Source organism: Bombus flavifrons, chromosome 18 (genome assembly GCF_040668555.2).
Source record: "Bombus flavifrons isolate JBK064 chromosome 18, iyBomFlav1_principal, whole genome shotgun sequence".
NCBI lineage: Eukaryota > Metazoa > Arthropoda > Insecta > Hymenoptera > Apidae > Bombus > Bombus flavifrons.
The window spans coordinates 3,313,176-3,338,377 of record NC_138459.1 but is presented as its reverse complement, the minus strand read 5'-3'; the positions used below and the strand labels follow the sequence as shown (position 1 = coordinate 3,338,377).

The 25,202-nt window shown below is 44.4% G+C and overlaps 1 protein-coding gene and 1 long non-coding RNA gene across 2 annotated transcripts in view; one reads left to right on the top strand and one right to left on the bottom strand.

Moving 5' to 3' along the window:
• Positions 1–611: 611 nt before the first annotated feature.
• On the top strand, positions 612–23,904 carry LOC138189048 (uncharacterized). The gene is made up of 3 exons (XR_011175835.1): positions 612–862; positions 23,360–23,571; positions 23,638–23,904. It is a non-coding gene; the product is annotated as an uncharacterized LOC138189048 (long non-coding RNA).
• Positions 14,132–25,202, bottom strand: part of LOC138189033 (Homeobox protein abdominal B) — a 163,967-nt gene continuing 152,896 nt past the window's right edge. The window contains exon 11 of the mRNA XM_069131208.1: positions 14,132–14,143. The gene's annotated coding sequence lies outside the window, so the exon portion shown is untranslated. The remainder of the gene's footprint in view (positions 14,144–25,202) is intronic.

Sequence of the window (25,202 nt, the reverse complement as noted above, 5' to 3'; positions counted from 1 at the left end):
CTAATAAGTAAAAATTTCGAATCATTTTCTCGTATCTGTTCGTTTCCAATCTCGTCTGTCGAAAGGTCCATTACGGCGGAAAAGCAAGGAGACATTTTCCGAAAAACGGAAAACCATCCCACTATGGATGTTTACGATACCGCGAGCACTCGAAGCTCTGAAACAGAGAACATGCCTGCCAGTTATCTAACCACCATTAGCCTCCTTACGTCATGCTGTGTCCGACAGCTCGATCTCGAAGCTGCTGGCTGTTGCCGTACTCGTAGGTAAATTACACGTAGCCATTGCAGTTGTGTTACGTTACACGGTCTCTAATGTTCAGAATATAATGCGGAGTTTATTATAACGTGGCTTGTACAAGCTACACCGCACGCGGCAGCCTATCTAGGGACTAGGGAAACTTGTTATCGCCATGGATATTCAAAGTTGCACGTCCGTGCGCGCAACACGGGACACGAGAATCCTCGTAAATTGCAATTCCACGCGTGGGCAGCCATTGGCGCGGATCACGCCGGGGAAATTTGTAAATTCCCTTTGTTACGGCGCTCGTTCAACGATAAGTTCCTCGGGCTATCTTACTTTGTTTCCACTTGGACGTCCGCATCGACGGAGTGTTCGGACGTTCGACGAGTTTCATCAAGAAGTGGGTGTTATTGCCGATTGTTTTTAGTCTTTTGTAAATTTTCTTTTACATCCGATGGAACTTTACTTCACGAGTCGAATAGACACTTTGGAATTGTTTCGAAGAGCTGCGATGTTGCAACGTTAAAGTGGAAGTTAGGTGTTGCAGTGTATAAATAGAGGCACGAAATGGAAGTTTGTAATTTATATCGCTCGAAATGGAATCAGCGTAGAAGCCGAGGTTCGTCCGTATTCTATTTAAAATGAATAAAATATTTCTAAAATTCCAAGTCTTCGAAACATCTATGAAAACGTACAGAAACCAGACGTATCCTCCAGCGTCTTAACGAACGTAAATTAATCACGCGTTAGAAACTTGCGGCAGAAACATTCCGCGATATCTCTTTGTCCGTTTCCCTAAAAATATCCGAAGTGGCTATTACGCGACTTCTCGAATCCTCGCGAGACACACGTGCCTTTTTAAGAGCGCGGGAATAGCAAGAAAGTTTTCAAAGTGTCAACCAGCCACGTGAGCCGTCAGCTTTTCGTAACTCGGCTGACGAGAGAACAGCGAAAAATTTTCGCAGTTAGAAAACTTCTAGCAGAAGCTTCTTCTCGTAGAATTTAGGGCGAGGGTGACGCTAGCGAGAAAAGACGATGATTCGCGCACACGAGTACGCACGCCAGCGTGACACAGGGTGAAACGGAAGCATTAAAGGACATTCTACCATTCAGGGATGAAAGGGGAGGGAAAAAGCAAAGGTGAGAGGAAGATACGGCGTCGAGTGTGACTCGGTACGATGGGGTGAGACAACAAAAGTTCAATTCCGAGGAACGACGGAGAAAAATCTTTCCCGTGATTGCATTTTCTCTTCTCCGGCTGTGTCACCCGTGTCTGTAATCCGCTCTCCTCTGGACGGAAATCGCCTTGGCCCTTTCTGTCCAAGATATTGGAACTCGATCGCGACGAAATTGATATAAATATTTAAAAAGAAGAGCCCCTCTTCCTATTTCTTATATCCGAGAATCAGCGAATATACTAATACGGTTATGCGATGGAAAGAACGAATTTTCCTTTCTCTTCTTGATGCAATTCGCACCACCGTTTCGGAAGTGTCACAATTGAAATTTTGTTAGGAAGACGACAAATTATTTAGAAAATTACGAAAAATTATTCGTGGGTACCGAACACAGAATCGGCAAAAGGAATAGCCTGCAGGTCGAATATTACTTTCGTAATCTTCCATTCTTGGCTCTTGCAACGTTCCCGCGACGATTTTGATCTTCTTCTAGCGCAGAATCGAGTTGCTTCAAGCCATAAAGCTTCTCAGCGAACACGTGCGAATTTTCTATGCCAAAAGGAAACTAAATATCTACTTCTTTCGGCTTATATTAACAACAGGATATAGAGCACGTTCTACGAATTTTTTAAAACGCCGAGAAACACCGGTCGAGACAAAGGGGATGCATAAGCGGGATTCGGCTAAAATTTAGCGAGAGGCAGCGTTGTTATTTGCGTACGGCGTGGTTGGAACAATATTTCTCTAGTATCGAGCTATAAAGGGGCGCGTGTAGAGAGATCGCGAGGAACGACGCAGAAACGAGATTCCATCGACCTACGAGAATACCTTGGAAAATAATTTGACAGCTGTGTACGTTCGCCGATAACACGGCGTTTTCTCACTTTTCCGTTTTAGACAGGAAGCATAGCATAGACCGGAATTCTCAGCTCCTGGATTTTCGGCTGGAATTCGCGTCTCGACAGCTTCGCCCGAGAGTTACGGCGGCTAAGAATTCTATACGCGCGACGGCGAGGAATCTCGAAGAACGTATCATCCGCGCGGTATTCTGACGCGATACTGTTAGGGGAAGGAGAGAAAAAAGAGAAAAAGAAGCGAAAGAGATCGAGATTGTTCGACGAACTGAGAAGATTCGACTGGATTTTGAATACTGCTTCCTGTATTATCCCGAGAAACTATTTTCTCGTTTTTTCCTCCGTAGGTTTCCACCTCGATTTCCTTCCTGTCGAGTATAACTGGAATCCGACGGTAAGTCTCTGCACGCTGTAAGCTCCGTTGCTCTTTGAACGTTAGCGTTTTCTTGTCGATAGTAGATGGAAAATTAAGTTGGAAAATTGCTGGCAGATTTCCGAGGACAAAATAGAAAATAGCCATCGAGTAGGTATGTTAATATTCCGTCGTATAAAAGGTTTAAAAGAGCAAGATACTATGAAGTGAAAAAGCGTAATATTCCGTAAAAAAATCACGTTACGTGACGGTAGATGTTACGGTAAGCTGTTGACTTGTTTCAAAAAATGGACCAATTTTTATTTTTCCACGGGTTTCCTTCTACTTCTACCTCCATTTCATTAATCTGCGTCATCCGTCGGACGCTACTCACTGCCGAGTGCAATAACTTTCCTTCGACGTTTGCCTCGATCAACCCTTCTAATTACCTTCTCGTTAGACAACCCGAATCGCCTATGCAGATGAAACAGCTCAGTGTAAAATGTAATTCAATTGGGAAAACTACCGTCTACAGTCTCGAGGTCGTGTCGCGCGAGAAACAACAGAAGAGAAGAATCTCTGAACGCTGTGCTGGAAATCTCTTCGACGAGATTCTTCCGGGATGCAAGATCGTTTAGTATTCGTAGAATATGTTCTCGTTGCCGAGTCTCCTAGCTGGCAAGTTTCTCGCAGCGATCCAACGCCAGGTGTTCTCCGATCCGACGCCCAAAGAAATTCACCACTTTTGGCAGATTTCAGAATCTTCTGGATTAAGAATGCAAATGGCGCGGTTCGCAGGCGACTGCCATCTTTAGCAAGAAAAAAAAAAAAAGAAAGGACGCAGGTGTACACGTGGTGGGGTGAGGAAAGAGAGGGGCTAGTCGACGTGGAATTTTCTATATTTTCGGGCTGATGTTTGAAATCCGGTTCTCAGGGAGGATATAGGATATGCGTAGCGCATAGCTGATGCGCGGCGCACAGCTGCGAGGATTATATTTCTCGGCGAGCAAATTTTTCTTCGGGGGCGTCGCGTAATCGGACGTATATAACGAAGTAAAGCTGCCGCGACATCTGCGACACCGGCAGCGAAATCTTTTCCTCCGCTCGCTTCCGGTTAGTTGGCTCCGTGGCTGGAAATTAATTAAAGGCGATTCCCTTGCGACGAGCTTGACCTCTTTCTATCGAATTTTCTTCCAAGAAATACTCGGTTGCTCGAGGTAGCGTTTCTAGCTCGGCATTTATTTTTAGGGAACATTGGATCATGCAGGAAGGTGCAAGAAACTCAGCGACGAGTTAATCCGTCCGCGTTGATTAACAGATCATCGATGCTTCGTTGACTCGTGTTAGCAGATTCACTAAAAATTTCCTCGAAATTTCACGCGCGATTCGTTTTATCGCTTACTTTAAGGGCAATTTTACAAATACGAGAAATTCCAGGCGAATTAGAGAACGAAATAGGAAGATGTCGATAGTGTTTCGACTAAATAATCAGATTCGTTTGGATATTACACCGACAGTTGCACGCTTCTGTCGCGAGTAACCGACGATTAATCCGTAAGCTTCTCTCAGGATTTCTTGTTCTAAGAACTCCCTAGAGAAGAAATTCTCAGCGAAAGTCATCAGTGCGGGTGTAAATTCAAGCAATCGCCGCTCGATCCATCTATCGCTTGGTTCCTCGACGCACGTCCTTTCAGTTCTGTTACTGGTTTTCAAACGCGAATCCGTAGACACGTATTCTCCATGACTAAAACCGCGCAAAGTACGCAACGAGACTGCGAATGAATCTGTGACTCGCGCGGAGTTCGTTCGGAGCGAGTAATTTACGTCGGGCGCGGAATAATAATTTCTTCTTTGTCGTGGGGCGCCGCTTTCGCCTAATTACGCATATTCGAGAGGCGCATCGACGCGTGCAAGTTTTTAAAACCAGCGAAACGAGAAACACCGTTGCAACGAATTAGCGGCAGACGCGCGTTTCATCGTACATTCGAAAAGCTCCGTTCGAGCGAGTTACAATTTCCGTTAATACGACGAAACAGCTTCGCGGCTTTGTCTCCGGCTTCGGTCCAACGGCTATTTATAAATAGGATTACACTGGCCATCGTAACAAGAGTAACGCACTCATAAATAACGCGCGAGCCTATCTCTTTAACCGAGTACGCGTAATCAGGCAACGTTAATTAGCGATTCTGCCTCGAGATCCCACGAATCACTCCGCGTATAGGAAAAAAACAGCATCGGGTCTAAATGATTTTAGTATTCAGGTCGTTACACCATAAACACATCTTAACCTTGTTCCATAGCGTAATTGGTAAGAATGTAGGGAAAAATGTAAATTGCGGGCTTCTTACGATTTCCAAGAACAAAACACTAGACGATTCAACTTTGAAATTATCCCGTATATTTAAAAAGTTATCCAATCGAGGCTCGTCTTTTATTATGGATCCTTTTGTAACAGCGAAATTGTCTTCGAGAAAGTTTTAAACGATACTCTTCCACTTTTTTTCTCCGTTTTTATTATTTTTTATGTTACTAGTGCTTATGCCGGACGGCACGTAGATGACCCCACTGGACGTTAGGGTAATTGCATTCAGGTTTCGGGAGACTGAAAGGATACAGCGGTCGCCGAGCAGCGCAATAAAGGCGGTCGAAACTAATAACGGGTTGAATTAGGGGTAAGCTATGCGGGCTATTTCGTACCGAAGGAATTCTTTTCACCGTCAGCATAGCGTACGGTTTTCTTTTTAACAAGAATTTACCCTCGCCAACATGATCTTTTTGACCGAGCTTTGCCAGAAGCCAGATACGAAGTTAATTTTCTTTAACGTTCCTGGTCACAGGTATTTTTGTCTTCTATCATTTTCTTTTCTTATCGTTCTTTCATTCCAAGAGCAAGAAAACAGAAGGTGGTGAATAAGAAATGATTCGTTTACAGGCCGTTTCAAATCTGCAAGTTGGATGTTCCTAGGTATTACAAAACTTATACGTATCTATCTTGCAAGAAAGATTTATAGGTATCTTCAAAATAAACGAAACTACATTTAGGCAGCTATTTCGATTATTTAGTCTGACAGCTTCTAACATCTACCAGGTTGTACTGAAATTAGCGTGTGTATCGAACGAAACGGAATGTCTTTGAATTAATTAGACACTAGTAGGTATATATTCTACTCGTTTAAAAGCTAAGAATCAACGACCCTTCGTTTCAATTTCAAACGACTGGGGCGATCGATGGCAAATCATTCAGGCTCGCGATAATTAAATGACACCGCTTCGATATCCATTTCGGAAAGAACTTCACCACGAGGATGTTCGATCCCGTGAGAGAGAACCTCTGAAAAGAATGGGAACGCGTTAGGCAAAGCGTTTACCGTTCGTGCGTTTCCTACGTGCGTGAGGATTCCTCGATGATTCCTTCGTTACCTAACGCTGGTCGAATAATTTCATCGAAAGGACGCACGAGGAGAGTAGAAAATTCGTTTCGAGTCCCAAGGCAACACGACATCTGGTTGTTACACAGCCGAGATTAATTAACCGAGATTATTGACCGGGAGAAATTTATTCGATCGTGAAACGTCGGCGAAATCTGAACGTAGCGATGAAGTACGTAATCAACGTGCGTGACAAGGCGGAGAGGTTTGGTTCGGCGGGTTTCCGCTAGCGGACAAGTTTTCGTAGCTCGCGCAGCACGTTTGTACGGACAAGGTCGTTAAACGCGGGCCAGGCACGCGTTAAACCTAAAATCAAAGCTGACCCAGGCGAATGCAACTACCCTGAGCCGTGTTTGCGAATCGCCAGAGGTGAAAGCGGTCCTATTTCGAGCCGTTTATAAATACTCGACGTGGACCGGTTACAGTTAGAGGACGGAGGGACCAGAGAAAGACGAAAAATTCGATGGAACGTTACGAAGGCGGATAAAACGAGCGGAGAGGAGGATCGCTCTCTCGACGCCATGTCCGAGCGCCATGTCCTCGATCACGGAGCACGCGATTCGAGCTACGGCTGGACCACTCGGCTCCCAGACATCGACTGATTTGTGTCGCCATCTAGCAGCCAAGCGGCCAACTTCGTAGCCGAGCCTCTGTCACACGAGGCCAAGCGCTTCTATATGAACTCGCTGCAATTCGGCCGCCGATCGATCCGGCAATCTTTTTCGGCACAGACTTAGCAGCGAGCACGCCCGAGGAATACTTTTCCCTTCCATTTTTGACCCTTTCGCTCCGATATATCGTGGCAACTTTACTGCCACCGTCGGACCAAACCAACCCCGACTGGATCGATGGAATTTCTTCGCGGGATCCAGGCATTCCTTATTCGTAGAATCGAGGTCGGATAATACGAAGGGACGAACGGGCATTTTTGCCAAGGGATGATTTAAATGGCCGGGATAGGAAACTGGAAAAATTTCAAATCCGCGATATGGAAGTAGAATTACGAAGGGCAGGAGTCTCGCGTTTCTAGTGTATCGCAAGGCGATATTTGATCCAATAATCGGGCTCGATGGTAGGGTCGATAAAGCATTGCAGATCGTTGGTTACGTTTATTCTCTGACGAGAGATTCCAGAGACGATTTGCGAAGGATCTCGCGACAAGGATTTCTTGGAATTAAATTTCCTTGGTTTTATAAAATCTGGTAGCTATCCGGCGTAACAAACGCAGGGATGATGTTATTAATTTCAAAGGTACATCTAGTAAAGTAATTTCAAAGAATAAATTAAAAATCCTATTCACAGCTGGCTCTTACATGGGAATTCAAAATTTTCCCCATCTTTCTCTGAAGCCACTATGCTCGGCTCAACGCTCCAACCATACCAAAGTCTAGTTGGATCTCGCTACCACTCAACGTTCGAGTTTCCACTAAAAAACTTCGCTAGCATCGATATTAATACCGTTTCGGGTGATGCGATCTCCGAGGAAGACCGCAGCAAGTAGCCTCGTTGCTTCAACCCCGACGAAATTATTCCAAGTTGGTTAGGAGAATCTCGTCGGTGTTTGGTCAAACCATCCATATACGCAGACCCTTCCATCGTTCGAGACACTAAGGCCTCCTATTAATTTAGATATTTTTTTAAATCGTCGTTCCTCCTAATTTATTCCTCTTCGCAGATAACGAATCTTGCAGCGAGAACTGGTTCTAACAGATCTTAGAAAAAGTCTGTTGAAAAATGTCCAAAGAAGATTCTACGTTTCTTAATGACAGTATATTTACACGTATCGACGTAGTATGCAGTAGGAATTGTTATAATCGGATAATTAGTTATGAAGCCAATAGAGTAATGGAAACTATCGTCGCGTCGTTCGACGACGAGCACGAGAGACGGCATAGTTTCTCAATCGTTCGTGCGTCTGAAACCTGAATTTTGGGACGACGATTTCGTGTAACATGGACACAAGGGATCGATACTGACGTACTTCCCCGACACCTCTCGGGTCATAGTAGTGGGATCGTAAGGGTTGGGCAGGGGTTGTAGGGGCGCGACCGACTGGTCTCGACTGGTTGACCCGTCTCGCCACGTCTCAACCCACTTCACCCTGATTCCGAGTCTCCTACCCTGCGGCTGGCCGTCACCACCCCTTTCGTTCCGTCGCCACCACCCCGCAAAGCTTCCTTGAAAATTGACTAGAGAGCCCGTCCAAAGATGGCGCCACGTGCTCCGGCCAGCAAAAGCTTTCGGTTGCTAATCAATAAAAGTCCCTAGCAAGGGCGTGAATGGCCATGTAGGACTTTCAGGATTTTTGGTACGATTCGCTGTTATTATCGCGAGTCAAAATCGTTTAAACGGCGCCGGCGATTATCTGTTATCAGTCCCGAAGCTTATCGAACGAGCTTTTGATTTTGCTTTTCGAATTTGTCTACTGTTGCTGGCTTCGGGTTTACGCACCAAAGGTACGAAATTAAAACTAATACGATTCGGGTTCCGTTTTAAAATCTTTCCTAGGAAGCACGTGATAGAATCAAGTTGTTTGAACTTGAGCGTTTTACTAGATCGAAACGACGAATGAAAATAATTAATCGTCGTTACAGGTACTCGCGTTTTAGATTTTTGGTAAATCAAAAGAGCGACAGGACTAGTCCACGTTGGCGATGCGGCATCGATAGAATCCAATTTGCGAAGTGAATGCAATTTCTCGCCTTTCCGCAGGCCGATCGCTTCGTCTCACGCACGGGGGGAAGAGTCGCTAATCTCCTCGTTGCTCCGTTCGACGCACTAATAAAATCCTTCAGGCTCGAAACGGTTTACGATTTCTTAAAGCGGGCGTTCGGACGCGACCATCGAAAAATCTTAATCGCGAGCCGCATAAAGAATTATAAGACGCCGCTGCCGACTGGAATAGCCGCGGTATAAAGGATTAGTTGCGTTGGAAATTGATCTGCCGCGCGTTATGAACAAGCCTTTTTATGAACTGCCCGACAGCACCGATCCTTCGATAAAGCTTCGCGATTAACCGGTCCGGGGTGGTGTAATAATAAACGCAGTCGCGTCGTCGCGTGGTTGTTCAAGCAGACCGCGATCAGAAGAAATAAAGAGACGCGGGAGAGCAGAAAGAGGGTGCAGAGCAAAAACCAGAACGGAATAGAAGCTGAAGCTGTATCCAATTAACGTTTCGTGTGTTGTCCAATCGGTAGCAGGCATTTAAACGACGATTCATTGCGATTAATTCATCGGAGCAGGTTTGCAGGATCCATCTAATTAGAATTCTCAGCCCCCTGAACGAAATTTCGCGGAGTTCGATGCAAAAGCAATCGCGTTCAGTGTCGTAGATTCTTGTTCGCGTCTTCGTTTTATAAACATTTCGTCACGGTAACCGTTGGTAAGCGAACCGATCTACATTTTGCATCTTTCCCTTCCCAAATTCTGTTCTTTTTTTAGGTTGGAAAGGCTACTGGTAATCTGTAGCATTCGTGCTGTAAATCCTATAGATCTTAAAAGAAAAAAGACAATGCCGAAGTATACAGGAAAGGATAAAACTAGCAAGAATAGCGAACGAAGGGGTGAGGAAATTGTTTGAAAAGCTGGCGGAGTCGGAGTAGGGATAAAGTTCTGCCGGTGCACGAGTTTCATTGGTCGGAGATAACAGAAGGTTACCAGAGTTAACTGAAATGCTGATTTTCTCCATCTTTTCCGTGCACCTCCCTTCGCAAGAATATAAAATATCCCGTCTAATAAGACGAACCGAAAATGAAAATTTCGATTATTACGCTCTACATATTCACTTTATGTAGAATAATTTAGGTAAATATTTTCCGAAAAAAGCACTCAACGCCGTATTAACGAAGCTTCGGCTTGTCGAACGTCTTTGAAGAGATTATATAACGTTACGTAACAATTAGAAATTCGCCGAAACATATGTAAAAGAGAAATTTTGAAAAGGGAATGTCTTCGATAGTAGGATTTTAATTTTTTAACCTTTTCAGTGTTCAATCGAGGAAACGGAAAGAACGAGCAATAAATTCGAAAAGAATTCCCAACAAATCAACCGGAGAAAGTGACCGCGTAAAATCGGTTCGCTGAGTGACGACAGACGCTTGAACGTTCCTCTAAAAAAAAAAAAAAAAAAAACGTCTCGAGGGAATCCTTTTCACGACCGAAACAGCGACTCGAGAAACGCAGATAAGAAACAATTTCCTGCCATCGTCGATACGCGATCCTTTCGACTTCCCTACGCTACTATTTCCATCAAATCGTTTCACTAAACAGCTCTGGTTTCTTTCTTTCCCTTCGACGCCTCCTTGTCGATCATCCGGGCGTCTCGATAAGAGTTTTCCGGAGAAAAAAAAGGAACGCCTGTTCTCTATGGTCATTGATACTCCACTGCAACTTTCGACGATTTCTTCTTTAAGTATGTTCTTAATCTGTCGACAAGTTTTAACCTTTCAACCTCCTCTCGATTATTCCTCGAATTATATTCTCATATAGTTCCAAAGAATACGATAACCGCAAGGACGAACAAAAGAAACGAACGAAATGAACGCGGATAAACGAGGTGTAGCAAGTGAACCAGAGGTGGTAGCCAAAGGTGATCGGATGGTGATAAGGGATAGACTCGTTCCAAAGTAACTGATAAACCTTTCCTCTCTCTCTTTTCCTCCCTCGCTAGTCGAAAGTAATTCCGTCTCTGACCCATCTTGGTACACGACCTACGCACTGAAGCAATCCACTGGTTTTCCATTTTGTTTACTATGTATTCTCCGTGTCTCGCCACGAAACGACCCGCCCGTCTATCTCTCTCGCAAGTTCGAGTTGGTTCGACATTTTCGTTTTACCGTTTCCCTCTTCCTCCCTCTTGCGCGTGTGTCTGTCCGTCGTCTCTGTCTATCCGAGAGCAAACTCCCTCCTCGTCGGTCGTCCGTTTTGGCCGGGCTCGTGGTTGCTGTTCAACCAGCGGAAGCCAGCTAGACAGCTCGGAAGTTCGGCTCTCTTCGTTCCGCCTTGCGAGAAAGCCGTCGACGCGACAAGGACGCGCGGTCTGGGATAGCCAATCAGAGCAAGGCTGTTCTCCTGGCCGCCGATCAATGCGAAACCCCTCTGTACCGACGTGCACAGGGTGTATCCGTGCTCTTTGTCGGGAGAGAAACCCAGCCCAACCTCTGGCTCCTCCGGCCAGCGGAAGCGGCGCTCCTACGTTTCGACACGCTGCCCGATGCATCCACCATGTCACTTTGTATTGTCGTCCGACCACGTCGTGCCGGGCAAACTTTTGTTCCCTTTTTCGCCGAACGGCGTCCTCCCTTTCTTTTTCTCCTCGTTCCTCTTTCCCTGTCGATCCCCGCGATCGCGATACGTCGGTGTATCCACTCGCTCGTGCGAGCGGATCCCAGCCTCGGCCATATATACACCCTTTCGCGTTTCCCGTTCTTTCTTGTTCACTTACGTGATAGGAACGCCGATGCGATTCTTGACTGGCAAGCGTTTCCAAGTACATCGAGGAATGCGTCGAAAGCCGCGTTGAATTTTGTGTTCCTTGTTCTCTGCTCGGCGGGAAGTCTTCGCCTTGGTAAGAAGTGTAAATTTCCAAACGGACGAGGAATAAGATTCGCGTGGGAAAATAAGTGGATTTCGACGATCGAAGGGGATTGGAACGATCGCAGTAAAGGTCTGGTATCTTACCTAATATGGACACCGTGTGTACTTACAATGATCATCAAAGGTAAATGACGATTCTTCACGGTAATTTTCGAGTTACATGTTTAACCCGGGCGTCGTTCGGAAGTCGAGGAATACCGCGGCATCGTGAACGACCAGTTCGTAAAACAAGGGGACCAAAGATTACAGGAAACCATCGCGCCGGTCCATTCGTCATGTTCGAAAATTCCGCAGTCCTTTACCGTGGCTCCATCAAATTTTATTCCGGGTAATACGCAGCGGCAGCGTCGTTCGGAATACGTGACCTTTCCAGGCAACTCTGTATCCATCTAAATTGGATATCGCACCGAGTTGTTATCGGCGTGACTCGACTGTGTTATGCTATAGAATGCACCGAGCGGGACAGCGCGCGCGGTCCGAACGGATATTCCATGTGCTTCCTAAACAAACGTATCCATAAAGGCTGCAAGCTGAAACGGTATAACCGCTTGCGCTTTCAGCTTAATTAAACGAAGAGTTCCGAAAGTGGCCGCGATCTTATTCCGAACCCTGGCAAATAGACCGAAGCGGATCTCGCGAGTTCGAAACCAGCCAAGATAACGAGATCCTTTCCCGTTTTCTATATCTCCGCCCCTTCCTCCCTTTCCTTCTCCCTTCGTCATTGTTATACGAGACATTTTTTTTATTCCTTCTTTTCCACGTTTCGCGGAGTTCCAGCGATCGGTCGCGAACCGATACCGTCGGACGATTATTCCTATACCTATCGTAAAGCAATTTCTGAAAAGCTATTTCGCGAAGAATATTTTCAGCGCGATGGTTCGTACGGATAACCGACTCTCTCTCTCTCTCTCTCTCTCTCTCTCTCTCTCTGCCTCGCACCAGCGATGACCTATCTATATAGAAAGTCGGCGTTTCGCCAGCCCCCTGGACCGGTCTTTTATACACGCGTGCACCTCTACCTCGACGTGGCTGGTCTTGCAACTTCCTGACCTATCTGTTCCACGGAGATAGCCTCCTTCCTTCCTCTCGATTGTTCCTCGATGAAACTGTTCCTAAAGTAGCCGAACGTCTTCGTGCTACGCCTGATAACCGACTCCATTAATTCGAACAGGGCTCTTCCTCTTGTTCTCTCCGCTTCTCTCTCTCGCTATATAAGCTTTTCATGCTTCTTGAGACGCTCGGTTTTATTTGCATTTGCAATTTTCGAGATTGAACCGTGTTGGAAAGTTTGGAAACTCGTCGCGGATATCGTACTTGGACTTCCGGACGGTATTCTTGTTATTTGTAACTTGAATAAATTTCGTCGTTCGTGGGAGGACGGCGTAACGCAGAGTCGAGGCGAGGAAAACGTTCATCGCAGACATCGAGGAGAAACGTTATCGCGTCGAGAAAAATAATGCATTTCCAAAAACAGAGTGTCGCCTCGTTTCGAATTCCTTTGACGTTTAAACGATCGCTTTAACACGCAGTGCTTTACGTTTCGGCGCAAGACTTTCGATTCCATCGAAAAACTCTAGCAAGAGTTTGCCAAAAATAAGATTCGTTTTCGCGAATTTACGCCAAACATTGTCGCGGATATCTAGCTTCGTATACACGATAAAATAGTTATCGCGTCTACTCTACCTGACTAATATAGATATGAAAACTTACCCATTGGATGCTGAGCCGTCGAATCCTCGTTTCCAACAACCTCGTCACGTACCACATCTGAAACACTGGACCGAGAAACAAAACGTTAACGCTCAGTCTAAAATAAATCTGAATGTTTATTTCAATTTTATTGATAGAAATCTTCTTCAAAATGGACAGTATGCCGATATAAACTTGTACGTATAATATCTTAGTTAAAAGAAGGGAAAGGTGAAATTTGTATAGCTCGAGATTTAAGCAATATATCTGTTCGTTCGACGAAAAGAAGGACCAGAGAAAGCGAATTCCCGCGACACGGCGGTAACCATAGAACCAAGTTGAACAAGACGCGCATCTTTTCCATAAGAATAAACCGCATTCTATCACGATCCTTCTCCGTATTATCTGGAATCTCCACTCGACAACAAAATATTTGCGATCGTCATCGAGGAGATTTCCATCATTCGTACGATTGTCTGAAGCCATCCGGAGCGACGTTCCTCGACCATCATTGACACGCGCTATTTTTTATACATTGCGAATACATAGATCTTGTTTGGATTCCTTTTAGATACGAAAACCGAAAAATTCAGCAAGCTTTATCCAATCTGCAATTTCTATTTTGAGATCTAGTTGAAACTTAATGGAAACTTACGAAGTTCGATGCGCCGGAAGCTCACCCTCGAACAAACGAATGTTAACGATCGGCCGATCGACACGAACGAAAAGTATTATTTACTTGGATACGCGGGAAATCGGCGCGGGGAGAAGCAACCGGGTCGAATACCAAAGCATCGATCGATGCTGGCCAACTCGATACATCACGATATCGCATAGGCCACACGAAACACGATGCGCACGCGTACATCGGGCCGTTCATTACTCCGATTCAGCATGGCGACTTTGCCACTTTTTCTATCCCTACTCTGTCCGCTGGCAACTGTTACCAAACTGTGTTACACCCAGCCACTCAGCCGCGCCATACACACCATGAATATTTAGTACGCGTGCCGGTTGTTGCATGGGCGACGCACCCTTTCGTTAACCTTGGAATTCTGATTCGTCGGACGGTGAGCTTCCCGCAGATGATATCGAGCAAGAATTTCGATTTCCTGTGAAACGGTGGCACAGCGGCGAGAATGTTCAAATTTTCATGGAGGAAAACTGCACCGGCTGAGAGTAGAAATTACGACCTGTGATGCAACGTTGCATAGAAGAGGTGACGCAAAAATTTTACTAGAAATTTAGTACGTATTCTGGTCGTACGTGAAATTATCTATTTCTCAGCTATATTTAGAAACGAAAGATAATTAAAAGTTGAGCAACGATACGGTATATCTTTCACGTTGCTTGCGATTATGCGAGATGCGACAGCTTGTTTCCTATTTAGATAACGAACGAGATACGACAAACATTTGTTCGACGTTCGGTTAATAGCACAGACATGCTAATAGAACTGGTTCTATGAATGAAGGAAGATGCAGCGATGGAACGCTATAGATACGGTACATTTTATCTCTCGCTGTAATTACGCGAGTCGTTTGATCCGAAGGCTCAGCGTATCCATTGCAATACGACGATACTACGTAACCAGAAACTTTGAAAGTAATCTCGCGTTAGACGCTACGACTGGGAAAGCTTGGCAACTTGGAGAAATAATCTCTACAGACTGTAAGTACATGGGAGAAAGCGCGTAACGCAACCCTGTGCGATTTAACATTTATAAGCGACGTAAAATACGCGTATTAACAAACAGTCGAGCAAACTCTGGCACAATTTGGCTCGCGATAAAAAAAGAGTACGCACGCCCACGCCAGGAAACGGGACATGAAGAAAACAGACAAACGAGCAACGACGAGACAGCGTGTCAGCTCGTTAAGGCGGCCATCGCGTCGAGAGGGAACGCTAGTCGATCGTTTTCGTCCAATTTCGTCACGATGCAACGAAAAAAGCGAACAGCGCCGCTAACAAGTTCATTTAGAACGTGAATCGAATCGATATTTTGCTTTTCCTGCTTATTCCAGGCGAATTGTAGAAAAGGTGCGGGTAGGCAGTCTCGTCGAGGGAGTATAAACTAGAACGAACGGTGACACGCTACACGTCGAGTGATTCGGACGCGTCTCGTGTCATTAACTTTCTCGCGCGGCTAATAGAAAAGTCCGTTTCCATCGATCGGTTTCGTCTCGTTGTAATATCCGAAAGCGTACGATCGAAAGGACTTTAAGAGAATCACAATACATCGTCGAAATGTTAGAAGAATTGTAATATATTACATTGTAAAAATTCCTTGGTCGTCTATTGATCAAAGTTATATATACACAGGTATTATTGAAAGCAAAAGTTAACGAAGATAAATCGTTTTGCACATGTAGATATTATGTAAGAATGACTAAGAGGCTAGGAATCCTCTAGCGAGACAAATTAACTTGTCTTCTCCGGTTAACAGATTGAAAAAAAAAACGTGTTTCCATTTGGAAGTCCATAAAAATCGATCGATAACGATATCCAGCCGTTTTGCTATGGCGCGACTCGCGAGCAAAAGGACCAAAGGACTAATTCATTTTCAGTCGGTCGTTCTGTTTCGTTTCAATTGGTTCGATATCGGAGCGGAGAGCCAGCGTCGAACGGCTGGAGAGCAGCGGATCGCTTTGATATGCAGGTCGGCTAAACAGCCAGCGTATTTAGCCGCGCGGACGTACCGAACATAGTAACACATATATCGGCAATTCTTTTACCTCTTTGGCCGTTTCGCTTTATGCACCCTGCGAAAGTGCAGGAGCCGCTTTACTGCTGGAGAAGTTGCCGCCGGGTCGGCGGTGAAACGGCCAGGGCAGGGGAGGCGAGCATCAGAGAACAGCAACCACTAGAATTCGCCCCGTGCAACGGCCACGGCCGCAATATCTAAGCAGGAAATTTCCGTGCGAGCCGGGAAACGTAGCCAGAAGTGTACGCGAATCCGGCGAATGTAAAATAGATGTAAATGCGCAGCCGGAGAGATGGACTGCGGAAGCTGCATATTTAAATGCGGATAAAAAGCTCCTAATCTCGAACGGCGACGTCTTTGCCCGAGGTAATACTTCTTCTGTAAAATTTGTCGCAATTCCCCGGCTGCCAATGGTGACACGCATCGGCCAACAAGAAAAATATCAAAGGACGAAGTAAAAAAGTACCAAGAGTTGATAGGAGCCAGGCTTGAGAGTTTTCACGGAGTACCAGGTACTCGGTTGCGAGCTTATAATATACGGACAGGCTGAACCGACACTCCCACCCCGTGGATTTTAATAAGGTGGAAACAGGGCCCTCGGAGAAAGCTGAAGTTTAAGTTCATCCGTAACCTGGCGTCAACGACCAAACGACCTGAACTTTGACTTATTAAAAATATTCTCGCATCCCTGCCACCCGTTCTCGTTAATTCCGTTTTCCAGCTCTTGCCGGTTGCTTCGAAAAACATTTCCCGTCATCGCTACGGAATCACGTAGCCCGACCGACCCATCCCTATAAAAACCAGCCGGAAAATGTATACGCCGTGTGCATACACGTTCGTGCGCCGACATGGATCTGCCGGTTTCTGCCGAGAAGAAGTTGCTGGATGGAGGATACAGACTTAGAGATGGATGTTGCTTTCTCGCGTTCGCTTTACGAGAAACGCGTTCCGGTTTTTTCGTTAGGTTCGAGCTGTAATAGAGGAAGATGGGTTTCCAGTGTTTACAGGTCGAGCCACGAGCCCCAAGATCCTCGTTGCTTCGACCGAGAAACAGTCATAGCTAAGATGTATCATCGGAGCAGGTCAATTGCCTTCCAAAACCCCACCTCCGGCCGCTCTTCATCGGCAACCCACCCTTAAGTCGACTCTATCCGGGCCAAGAGAGCCAAATGTCGGCGTTGGTGGGGGAATGGCGATGGGCCGAGTGCAGGGTCGGGTAAAAGTACGGAAAAGCTAGCTAAGGCAGCCATCGTTCGACCACACCAGGTGCCGCCATGTTTATTTCCGAGCTGTTGCTTCTCCTACCTGTATTTTTCTAGCTTCGTAGAATCTGTTATATGATCTATAATCTCTGCCTTTTCTTTCCTCTTCCCTTCGTTTAGGACGAGACGTTCAGGTCTTATCCCCTTTTAATTAATCGTTTTTGATTATCAGCTTTTATCGACGTAGGTACGGAAACGTATAATGCGCGAGAATCGTGCACAGCGCGACGGTTTTACTCTCTTCGTGGAATAATAAAAAAAAATTTGCTGGAACTGCACGCATTCAGCGACTTACCAACATGCGACTCGCGGATGTAACGATGCTATCGGCCGGCTCGGGAAAAAATTGTTACAGCGGTGCATGTTTCATTAAGACTTTTTACCTTGAAACCGGCACCAACGTTCATCCACGAATTAACGTGCATGTGATGGAAAACGTAACGTCAAAGTGCAAGATCATTAGCCGCTGCAATTTAATAAAAACAGTTGCTATTTTATATATCGCTACATAACGAACTATATACTGTATGACTGAAAGAAAAAGAGGGGAAAACAGGGCTCCCTATTTCTATATAAAGGGTCAAGGTTTTCTCGGAAAATCTGGCGAAAACTTAGCCAAGATAAATTGTTGGTAGGGACGCGTAATTGCGTGGGGGACTTTCGTAATTCGGCATCGAGTTGCAGCGTGTATTTCCTTCGGTGTTTTCCGCGCGCCATCAAAGTAACAACCGCGGTCAGTAGTTCGACGTATTTTCTGCTAACTTTCCTACATACCGTGCATTTCCAACGACGACGAATTTTCCACGCGTGACAACGAGCGCGTTATTCGTGCCGGGCGCACACGCGTCCGCAAAGTGCAAGACGAAACGACTGCACCTTGGCGCATGCTTCGAGCTGCCTGCATTTCGTACGGCCGATAGGTACATACATACACGGTGTTACGATAATCACGAGTCAACTTGTCCTTCGAAATGAGCACTCGAATGATCAATGAGATGTCCTTGTTGATGAGAGAGGAATAATTTCATGCTTATAGTTTTTTCCATCTGTACAGAAGTTACTTCATGGTGCGTTGAAATTTATCACTGGAAAGCAACGGGACGAATCAACTGAATTTCGAAGGTTAATCAACATTTTCAACTTTGAGAATGTTTACGTGATTTTGAGAAAGAAAATGTGAGAACAACTTTTCAAAAACACTAGAAATATTCATGGCTTGGGAACAAGGTTAAATAAGCCAAACATTTACACAATTTTTCTTCTAACTTTGAATCCTTTGTATTTACAAACTAAATGAAAATGTCTTTACTTTGCTAGAAAATGCACTCGACATCTATTTACAAACAGAGGCTTTCGCGATAGGTCTATGGATCCTTTTTTCAAGAAGTAATCTAATTCCATCGTCCTATTGTCTTCGGTTTTAGCCAGAATGTACGATCCAAAGAAGAGTCAAAAAACGAGATGGGACACCTTGTATATTGTAGCTCGAAATAGTATTTCACAGGTGTGGGTTTGCAACAACTGCGTGAAAGTAAATTGATGTAATCAAATGGATGTGTGTAGCTCACCGCGCGCGCAGCAATCTCGCGCAATATTGCGCATGCAAAATTAATAAATTGGAAATTCGACGTGGCGATTCGCGTGATGTTGTCGGAGCCACACGTATCTATGCATCTATGTACAAAAGCATCGATAAGAGACAAACCACCGGTGCTATATCGATCCACGGCCCGGTGAGCGTTGCATTTTCTACCTTCGATCTGAAATTACTCTGCTGCTGCTCTTCGTTACACCGCGTTCCACGGAATCGCCGCGTTTCGCGCCTCGTATTCTTTTTCCCGTCAACCACGTTTTGCCGATTTTACGAGCTCACTCTATACGCCCATCCGCGAACAGACCAATCTCTCTGTATATACAGTTGCATTTAAGGCCAAACGTTTGCATACTATACGTTTGTTTGATCAACCGATTTTAGCGCAAATAGTTTCTCAAAAAGCAGATCAACTCGCATCTATTATTCTGACTTCTTTACAAGCGAACGTTCTTTTAAATTATCGATCGTAGGGATACATTTTTCCGGTCTCTTTGCAAACGAACTTAAACGCGCTGAAATTAAGGCCAGTTTTACCGAAAATAAATACATTCGTCGTATAAAATACAATGTTTATACGCAGCATCGAATGTGAAATACATTCTTTGGAAGTCAACGAAGAAGCGTTATATCGTTCCACTTATCTAAATCTCTCAAAATTTTGTAAAACATTCACCGATGTTCCCTGTAGAAAGCATCTCCGGCTGGCGAATTTAAAACATCGCGCAGTTTCTGTTTGATAGGAGCCCGACCAAACGCAGGATTTTTAATGAGAGTGGGTAAATGTCATTTATCCTTTAATTACAAAGAAATACTTTTATTCCCGGATCGAAGAGACGCAGATAGCCGTGCGCCTCGAATGAAATCTCCGCGGAATAATTTAGCGCGCGCCACGACGAATAATTTAATTATCGTGGAATCGCTGCGCTTCGTTCTTCGTGTTTCTCTGTGTGAAAGCTCGCTCACAAATTCACTTTCTCTATCTCTCTCCATCTTCTCGAATCAGTCTTAATTCCTGCGCGTTTCGAACACTTTGCCTGAATTACGACCGACGTTCACTAACGTCCGCGGGATAACCTCGATCGTGAAAACTCGGTAACAAAAGCGACGTACGCGATTGCATTTGTTGCAAAATATCGTTTAATATTTTTGGAAAACATATTATTTTATGTATCAATTATTTATTACGTACACTAACGTTCCAAAGACATTACATATTTGGAATTCGTAATTGTTATTTAATATTTAGCAGAAGGAGCAAATTCGAGAAAATTGTATGGAAAAGCGTACAAAGTTGCGTGAACGAATGAAAGGAAGGTAATGTGAAAAGCGAAGACTCGGAATTAGCCACGATGTATAATACTCACGTTCCTGTAATACGCCTATTCCGAGATAACAGGATGACAACGTGGCGGAGAAAAAAAAACGTATTACTAGAGGATCAAAAGGAATGTATAAAACGGAATGAAAGAGTCCGGTCTCTCGATAGGTTGATAGCTGGCGCGACGAAATGTCGAGACACCGGCTTTCTGCAAAGACCGAGCCTATCCATTGCAGGATATTTTACGTAGGATCGAACGTTATATCCTAGAGTCTACGATACTCGCGGAATAAATACCTAAGCCTGGCGTAGCCTCGTGGTCTAACCACAGGCACACGTGATATAATTTGCGGCTATCGGAGCGACTCGAAAGTAAAAATATTCGCTACGTTCTACGCCTATAAAAGGATAAGACGAGGAGCCATGAACGTCAACGGCCCGTTTATGCGCGTATCTCGACAGCTATAAACGCGCATTATGTAACCCGATAGAACTTATTTTTCTAAATTAACTCCAATTTGGATATATAACTCAACTTCGATTCCCCTTTATAAGAAAGAATTCCGATGCTACCAAAAGAATCGAGAAACATCGTTAGTTTCCAAGTTATTATACGTCCAATCTGACCGCCGCTTGCTTCAATAAACACTTGAACATGTTTTGCCGCAGAATTATTATTTAAATAGCACAAAGTTGAGGAATAAGAACGCTACACGGTTCTGTTACCGTTACTGAACGACCCTGGTATAATTATTACGCAAGAAATATCTGTTTACCGTGCTTCGTTTAATGATCCATTCAGCGAGTTACGTAATCAGTTATAATACATATATGGTAGATAAACAAACGATAAAGTCCGCTATTCTATTACAGGCTCCCAGTTAAAGACATCTTACAGCTTCGAAACTAACGATATTTGCGCCTACGTTCGTGCATTTCGCAAACGTTTCGTTCTTTCAAGTCACACTGATTTCCTAAAGCACTTCTCATCGTAAATTCTAACTTGCCCCGCTGTTCTCGGAGTAGTAAGACGACAATGTGTACGGCTGCCAACGACTCGCGAGAAACGCGCAAAGATTTACAACTGTTCGACAGGAAAATACTTTTTTTTCTTGACTGACCAAACAAAAATTGCTACCTAGAACGAATGGAAGGATGCTATTGACCGCGGGTTTGCCGGAAACCAGAAAAAATCATGAGAAAAAAACACAGCGTAACCCTTTCGTCCGAGGAATACCTGGCTGGAAAAAGTTTCTCGGCCGGCTTCGATCGACGGAATGGAGAAAACCACGCGACGAATAATCCTTTCTACTCGCGCCAAAGAGAACCATACCTGTCCGGTATTTGAAAATTGATCCCGTTAGGTCGCTAACTTTCGCTCTTTCCTCTTTATTCTCTTTTTCGTTACTTCTGCTGCCGTGTCGAGCTACTGGAAGAATTTTCTGCCAAAGTCCGGGAAACTAGTTTCCAGAAGTTCTCCCCGAGTGGTGCTCGTGCTCGGGGCGCAATTCACACGATCAAACTTTCCAACTTTTTAAATCTATTTCTTTGTAGCGCAGCACGACAGAGTCCAAGTGGCGCTGAGTTTACGAGAAATCGCGAGAACGAGAAAGTACTTGCGACACGGTTAAAAAGAAATTCTTTTAATTATAAAGAAAGTAGCTGGTGTTTTTACATTTAATTAAAACCCCGATAATTCAACAACTGTTCTCAAAATTATTCGTCGCTCGTAGGAAATTACATATGCGATCGATTAATTTCCAGTAAGAAATTATTTGATTTGTTTCTGTAGTGTGAAACTTCCTTTCTTCTTTATCCAGCACAGTGATTGGCGTTCAAAGTGTACCGAGTGTCCGATAAAGCTACCCACACAATGTACCGGAGCGCGCCCATGTCGAACGATCGTAGGACGAGTCTCTTAACTTTCCTATGCCGATATTTTTCGAACATCGTCACTCCTGAAATCGATAGATAGCGACGCAACCCTTCCATGTTGCGTAGCAATTCTTCCGTACACCGCGCTACGTTTACTATTCCATGTGCTGGCTTCATTGCCAGCTGCTACCGGTTTCTTCGAGTGGAAAATGTTAACTGCGAACTGTTGCACAGCTTCGTTATCACGCACGCTACGTCGAGGAAAAACGACAGTTTCTATTGGAAATGTAAATCGGTAATGGAAATTATCGAAGCATCGTCGTAAGAAAACGTAAAGTAGGTCAAGAAAATTAACTGAAACGAAATATTTACGTAACGTTTAAAACGTACCACGTAGAAACGTATTCGAAACTTTGCGTTAATACTTCTGCATTCTGATCTTTTTTAATGAAATATAAATTAAAGGACGCAAGACAATAAACGATATTTCAATCGGAATGGCTTTTAGTTGTTGCCTATTTAGATAAGTTTTGTCTCCCCTTTCACCTCAGGGGGAAAAACATTTGTAAGTGTCGTAACCTTAAAAAAAATAAGTTACACAATTTACTTGGACAAATGCAAAGAAGGAAATGAACATTCGATGTAAGTGAAACGATAACGTTCAACGTTTATAGTCCTATAATATACGATTTCATTACTAACAAGATAGCCGATGACGATGATTAATTCAATGTCGCAAAAAGTTATCTTTTATCGAATGAAATTCAATTAAAATGTTTTGCACACTGACAAAATGTGTTAACACGAACAACACACCGCCATTAGAAGCGTCGGTGTTTACGATTGCTAGCTTTGATTCCATCAACTCTGAGATAGCAGAGTAACAATACTTTTTATCGAGTTTGCCTTTAATTAATTATTCGCGTTCTACGTTTGTTCGCGACGCGATTATCTCTTATCGATTCCCGCCTCGCGAATGCAATTACAATCGACCGATTTAGCTTTATACGCCAAGAACTTCGGATTGATTCGATTTCAATCTGTGATAATTATCCACGTTTATAGATTCTAGTCCATTCGGTAACGTTCTCTATGTAATAACACGTTACAGCGTAAAAATATACATAAGCATGTTAAACAGATATTACTGTGCGAGCATTCGTTGGATTTTATCAGTTTCACTTTGTACAACGTTTGTTTCATTTCCAATCATCGTTCGATGAAACAGCGAGGCAAAACTGTGCTTACAAGAGTCTTCACTTTGCAGATGGCGAGGGAATAGAAGAGCGTAATCGGGAGAAAGCAACGAAATTTCTGAGGAAACTGGCAAATTTACGAGAACTAGTCTGTATAGGTCACGTTTGCTCCAAAGATCTTTCGGATCTTCTACTTTGTGGAGATTGGAATGCACGATGGTCGTTTCCCTTTGGCCCTCGCTGACCCCGCCCTTTCGTGGCTACGAGGAAAATGGACAACAGCGTACGTCTGTCTTTTTCTCTCCCTATCTCTCTTTCTACATTTACTCTTTGTCATTTTTGTTCTCAGATATGAAATTGCCTGGTATCCTTTGGGAAATGCCAAGCAATGTCAGCTACGAACCATGCTAACACGTATAGAAGAAGGAGAGACAAACTGACCAGTCGGAGAAACGAAGATGAAGCAGCTAGCGCTCTGCCAGAACGAGATTGTATTTTCGTCCGTACCCAACGTCCATCCTATTCGATTGGACGTTTCGTTTGCGTAATCCGTACACCTGTGCGTTCTTAAAAATCCAGATTCCACCAACATCTGCCGTACTTTCTTCTTATGTACTGTTACGCGCATAAATACAATATGAATATATATCGGTTTACATTCAGCAACATTCATATACATTCATTTACATTCGGCAACAACATTCTACGAAGCTGATAAAACCCTACCTGGATCGTCGGCCATTATCGCCAATGCATAACGAACACGAATTATAAAATCATCGCGCGATCGCCGCGAGGCGTCGTTGATCTCGTTAGGCTCATCGAGCGCAATTGTAACTCTGACTAGAATGTGTATGCGGTTAAAGCGAGCTGTTGACCTTTGTTTACCGACCTGAATCTCACTCTCTAGCCACGGCTAGAGCCACGTATCTGTCACTGTCAGATCAGAAGTACCGTCAATTTTTCCAACCGTTTTCAACCTCTATCTTTGCCGAAAAGCCGCGACACGGTAAGAGTATCGACAGTGAGAGTACTCTTTTGGCGATTCTGCCAGGATTTATGACGCGTTCAGCTGGCCAACCACGAGGCAGTAACATAGAACTTTCGTAACTGCAACGCTGTTGACGTTCGATCACGCTGGTTCGCGTCGTTTCTCTCAGAGTAGACGCTGTATTACGTTCAAAGCGATTAGTATACAGCAAAGTAGACCAGCAGATAACGAAGGAAGAATCTGCCGAAACTCTATATCCGCATCCGGAATCACCGTCAATTTTTGCAGAACGTTTTCTCCATTTTTTTATGTCTCAACTCTGCCGAAGAGCTGTGACATCACGATATCATATTTTTCAATATCGATCGATGACGTTAACGGACCTACAAATAATCCCAAGAAATGTAGCATTCCTCTGTGAATTTCGGATTTTGTCGAACGAAGCAAGAAAAGATTATTTTCATCGAGTGGATGTGGAGACAGAAACGCGTCGAGATTCTTCATTCCCCCCGTCTTTTTGACGCCGTTGAAACTCCCAGCGACTCTAAATACGACCAGTGGATGGCATAAAATCGGTACGTAACGTCGCCGATGCCGCAGGAAATCCGCAGGATGAAAATTTCGCGGCGAATTAGTCAAGACGCGGTCGAAGTTTCCGTCGACCGTAAACGTGCCATTTTTCCATGGGCTTCGAGCGACGCTCGTGGTAGCGGCGTAAAACGTGCAAGTTCCTTTTATCTCGACCTATAACATCGATATCTATGCGTGTATATCTATTTATATGACCTCCGGCTCGCTTCTTGGGAACAGGCATTTCCATTCACCGACTATGGTTATCGTTTCACGCTTACAAACTTCCTTGTACTTGCCGTCGGAATACAACAGCGTTGTATAAACAGCAATGAAAATTGTATTTTGCTACC